This window comes from Orycteropus afer, unplaced genomic scaffold, assembly GCF_000298275.1.
Source record: "Orycteropus afer afer isolate SDZICR_OR568_19922 unplaced genomic scaffold, OryAfe1.0 scaffold00411, whole genome shotgun sequence".
Taxonomy (NCBI): Eukaryota; Metazoa; Chordata; class Mammalia; order Tubulidentata; family Orycteropodidae; genus Orycteropus; species Orycteropus afer.
This window is the reverse complement of record NW_006921998.1, coordinates 2691175-2697174: the sequence shown is the minus strand read 5'-3', so window position 1 is coordinate 2697174 and position 6000 is coordinate 2691175.

Sequence of the window (6000 nt, the reverse complement as noted above, 5' to 3'; positions counted from 1 at the left end):
CAGTATCACTACGGAAGTAGGATTGCCCAACCTTCCTTCTGAGGAGTGGCTGGTGGGTTTGAACCGCCAGCCTTCTGGCTAGCAGTCAAGTGCTTTAGCCACTATGCTACCAGAGCTCCCATTAAATCATTAGCCATACCCAATTTGAAATACTTGTTGACCTACCTGTCTGCCTTTAGGCTATGTATGTGTACCTTGAGAGCAGGATGTGAGCTATCACCACCGTATTTGTACACCCACCACAGAGACTGCACAGAGTGTGTGCCAAACAATAAATCGTCAGAAAGTAATCAAAAGAAACATGAGTATAGGGGAAGGTTATTAAGTTTTGAGGTAAAGAAAAGAGGATGGAAAAAGATCACCCTGTGAAAAAAATATTGTTGTTCTGCTTTGAAAGATATTTAAGGTTTGTATTTATGTATTTTTTGTCTTTCCAAATAGAAAACATGGTAAATGATACTCTCACAGGAGTGAGAGAAGAGAAATGGGAAGTAATGCTGATTTCATTGGGATTTAGAAGAGGATTGTGGTTCAGAGAAAAGCAGCAGCATCTCCTTAGTGGGGAGAAGTTAGAGAGAATCCTAGAACTGTCTACCTGATTATTTATCTTTGATCCTAGACTGTGATGACCATAGGAGGAAGTTCTGGGACAGAGACAGCTTTATTGGAGTTTTCAGTGGAATATGGGCAATCTAGTGGAGATGGAAGGAGCTCTGGTGGTGTAGTGCCTAAGGCATTTGACTGCTAACTGGAAGGTTGGTGGTTCAAACCCACCAGCCATTCTATGGAAAGAAGACAGGACAATCTACTTCCATAAAGATTTACTCCCTTGGAAACCCAAAGGGGGTCACTATGTTGGAACTGATTTGATGGCAGTGAGGGTCACTCACTTTTTTTTTTTTTTTAATGCTTGGTGGGGATATGGAGGATTTTAATTTGGATTGAAAGAGGGGGCTAATTATTCTGTCACCTCAGGTGAGGTGGAGAAATCTTGATGATTTAGATACCTCCTGTGCCTGGGCAAGAGGACAAGGCCCAAGCCACAAGGTTAGGAAGCTCCAGCAGTCCTGTCACAAAGGATAACTTGAGATGCAGGACGGTGCTGCTTCAGGGCACATATGACAAATGTACACCAGAATAGGAAAGAAGACATTAGGATTTGGCACCTATATAGTAAGATCTGTAGAAAATGTGGCCAAATGAGCATTGATCGTATTGGAAGGATCTTAAGGTTCCCTCTGAGGTAGAAATATTCAGTAGCAATTATACTTTCTTTAAGAAGGGCTATGGAAACAGAACATGTATCTCTTCTTCTTCCTCTTTTTATTTTTCTTTCTTGTTCTCTCTCTTCCCTCACCTTCATTCCTTCTCTCTCTCTTCTTTGCTGCTTCCTTGCTGAAAAGGAGTTATCTTATTGGTAGGATTAGTGAGAAACTGGTGTCAGTAATTCTGCATTTACCATTATGTAAAGCTTCTATGAAGGCTGTTTCAAGATCTGTCCTGAAGTAAAACACTGCCAGTGATACCAAAGATGAGGAAATTGAAGACTTCTACCAGGGGGACCGGGACAGAGCAAGGAGTCAACTTCAGGGATTCAAGTGATTGGAAGGAACCCAAGCCATGCCCCACAAGTGGCAAGGTGGAAAAGCCAAGGAAAGGACAGAAAAAGGCCAGGGGGATTGGGACAGAGCAAGGAGGCAGCAGTAGGGATCCAGGTTAAGGACAATTAAAACAAATCCACAAGAACCAAAATATGATCTTGAATATATCACTCCTGAATTTAGAGACCATCTAAAGAATAGATTGGATACACTGAACACCAATGACCGAAAACCAGAAGAATTGTGGGATGACATCAAGAGCATCATCCATGAAGAAAGCAAGAGGTTACTAAAAAGACAAGAAGAGAAGAGCAAAATGGATGTCAGAAGAGACTCTGTAACTTGCCCTTGAGCGAAGCGTAGCTAAAGCAAATGGCAGAAATTACAAGATAAAAGAGCTGAACCAAAGATTTCAAAGAGCAACTCAAGAAGACAAAGCCAGTTACTATAATGAAATGTGCAAAGATTTTGTGTTAGAAAATCAAAAGGGAAGAATACGCTTGGCATTTCTCAACCTGAAAGAATTTAGGAAAAAATTTAAGCCTCCAGTGGCAATATTGAAAGATTTGGTGGGCAAAATATTGAATGATTCAGGAAACATCAAAAGAAGATGGACTATGAAAATGCATTTGATTGTGTGGATCATGACAAATTGTGGATAACATTGAGAAAGATGAGAATTCCCAAAGACTTGATAGTATTCATGAGGAACCTGTACCTTGACCAGGAGGCGGTCATTCAAACAGAACAAGGGGAAACTGCATGGTTTAAAATCAAGAAAGGAGTGTGTCAGGGGTTGAATCCTTTCCCCATAGTCATTCAATCTATATGCTGAGCAAATAATCTGAGAAGCTAGACTATATGAAGAAAAATGTGGCATCAGGATTGGAGGAAGAATCATTAACACCTTGTGATATGCTGATGACACAACTTTCCTTGCTGAAAGTGAGGATGACTTGAGACACTTACTGATGAAGAAGACTGAAGAATAAGGTCTGGAGTATGGATTATATCTCAATATAAAGAAAACAAAATTCTCACAATTGGACAAATAAGAAGCATCACAATAAATGGAGAAAAGATTGGGGTTGTCAAAGAATTCACATTGCTTGGTTCTACAATCGATGACAATGGAAGCAACAGTCAGGACATTAGACAATGTATAGCACTGGGCAAGTCGGCTGCAAAAGAACTCTTTCAAGTGCTGAGGAGCAAGTATGTCTCCTTGAGGCCTAAAGTGTGCCTGACACAAGCCATGATATTTTCAATCACTTTACATGAATATGAGAGCTGGACAATGAATAAGGAAGACCGAAGAAAGTTGATGCTTTTTAGTTGTGGTTCTGGCAAAGAATGATGAAGGTACCATGGACTGCTAAAAGAACTAACAGATCTGTCCTGGAAGAAGTGCACCCGGAATGCTCCTTAGAAGCCAAAACAGCCAGACTTCACCTCACCTACTTTGGTCATGTAGTCAGAAGGGACCATTCCCTGGAGAAGGATGTCATGCTTGGCAGGGTGGAGGGTTGACAAAAGAGGGGGAGGCCTTCAATGAGATGGATTGACATGGTGGCTTCCATGATGGGCTCAAGTATAGCAGGGATCATGGGGCTGGTGTGGGATAGGGCAGTGTTTTGTTCTGTTGTGCATGGGGTCACTATGAGTCGGAAACAACTCGATGGCACCTAACAACAACAAGTGATTTTGTCTTTTTGAGCTGGTATAACACTGGAGATTGTGTGATGGAATTTTGCAAGATCAATGACTTATTCATTGGCAAATATCTTTTTTCAACAACATAAGCAACAACTATACACGTGGACTTCACCAGATAAAATACACAGGAATCAAATTGACTATATCTGTGGCAAGAGGCAATGGAGTGGTTCAATATCTTCAGGCAAAGAAGGCCGGGAGCTGATTGTGGAACAGACCATCAATTGCTCAAGTTGAAGTTGAAGAAAATTAAAACAAGTCCACAAGAGCCAACATATGACCTCGATAATATCTCTCCTGAATTTAGAGACCATTTAAAGAATAGATTTGATGCATTGGACACCAATGACTGAAAACCAGAGGCATTGTGGAATGGCATTTAGAACATCATCCATGAAGAGAGCAAGAGGCATTACAAAGAGAAGAAAAGAAGAACAGACCAAAATGGATATCAGAAGAGACTCTGAAACTTACCCTTGAGTTGGGAGTGGCTAAAGCAAATATAAGAAATGAAAAGATACAAGAGCTGAACAGAAGATTTCAAAGAGTAGCTTGAGAAGACAAAATCAATTACTATAATAAGATTTGCAAAGACCTGGAGTTAGAAAACAAAAGTGAAAATACACTTGGTATTTTTTGAGCTGAAAGAACTGAGGAAAAAAAATTAAGCCTCGAGTTGCAATATAGAAAGATTCTCTGGGCAAGATATTGAACGATGCAAGAAACATCCAAAGAAGATGGAAGGAATAAACAGAGTTACTGTACCAAAAGGAACTGGTCAATGTTAATCCATTTCAGAAAGTGGCATATGATCAAGAACCAATGGTACTGAAGGAAGAAGGCAAAGCTGCACTGAAGGAATTGGTGATAAACAAGGCTCTAGAAATGGACAGAATACCCACTGAGATGTTTCAACAAATGGATGCCCTGCTGAAGATACTAATTTGGTTATACCCAAAGATTTGGAAGACACCTACCTGGCCAACTGACTGGAAGAGATCCACATTTGTACCCATTCCAAAGAAAAGTGATCCCACAGAATGTGGAAATTATCAAACAATAACATTAATATCACATGCCAGTAAAATCTTACTGAAGATAATTCAAAAACAGTTGCAGCAGTACATTGACAGAGAGCTTCCAGAAATGCAAGCTTCATTCAGAAGAGGACGTAGAATAAGGTCTAGCATAACTGATGTCTAATGGATCTTGGCTGAAAGCAAAGAATATCAGAAAAAAAGTTTACGTGTGTCTTATTGATATGCTAAAGCATTCAATTGTGTGGCTCATAACAAATTGTGGTTAACATTGAGAAATATGGGCTTCCCAGAACACTTAATTGTGCTCATGAGGAACCGATACATAGACCAGGAGGCTGTTGTTCGGACAGAACAAGGCAATACTGCATGGTTTAAAATCAAGAAAGGAGTGTGTCAAGGTTGTATCCTTTCACCATACTTTTCAACTTGTATGCTGAGGAAATAATCCAAGAAGCTGGATTATATGAAGAAGAATGTGGCATCAGGTTTGGAGGAAGACTCATTAACAGTATTTGATACACAGATGATACAACTTTCCATGCTGAAAGTGAAGATGACTTGAGGCACTTACTAATTAAGATTAAAGACTACAGTCTGCAGTATAGATTACCTCAATATATTGTTGTTGTTAGGGGCCGTCGAGTAATTTCTGACTCATAGCAACCCCATGCACAGCAGAATGAAACACTGCCCAATCCCGTGCCAGCTCCATGATCCTTGTTACTTGACCCCATTGTTGCAGCCACTGTGTCAATCCACCTTGTCAAAGGCCTTACCCTCTTTCGTCGACCCTCCACCTTACCGAGCATGACATCCTTTTCCAGGGAACAGTCCAATCTGACAACATGACCAAAGTAGGTGAAACAAAGTCTGGTCATCCTCAGTTCCAAGGAGCATCTTGGCTGAACTTCCTCCAGGACAGATCTGTTAGTTCTTTTGGTAGTCCGTGGTACCTTCAGCATTCTTTGCTAGAACCGCAACTCAAAAGCATCAACTCTTCTTCGGTCTTCCTTATTCATTGTCCAGCTCTCACATGCATACGAGGCGATTGGAAATATCATGGCCTGTGTTGGGCGCACCTTAGTCCTCAAGGAGATATCCTTGCTCCTCAGCACTTGAAAGAGTTCCTTTGCAGCTCACCTGCACAGTGCTACACGTTGTCTAATGTCCTGACTGTTGCTTCCATTGGCATTGATTGTAGAGCCAAGCAATGTGAATTCTTTGACAACCTCCATCTTTTCTCCATTTATGGTGATGCTGCTTATGAGTCCATTTGTGAGGATTTTTGTTTTCTTTATATTGAGATGTAATACATACTGCAGACTGTGTTCCTCAATCTTCATCAGTAAATGCCTCAAGCCATCCTCACTTTCCACAAGAAAAGTTGTATCATCAGCATATCTCAGGTTGTTAATGATTCTTCCTCCAATCGTAATGCCATGTTTTTCTTCATATAGTCCAGCTTCTTGGACTATTTGCTCAGCATATAGATTGAATATGTAGGGGGAAAGGATACAACCCCTGACACACTTCCTTCCTGATTTTAAACCACGCAGTGTCCCCTTGTTCCATTCAAATGACAGCCTCCTGGTCAAGGTACAGTTTCCTCATGAATACAATCAAGTGTTCGGGAATTCCGATTC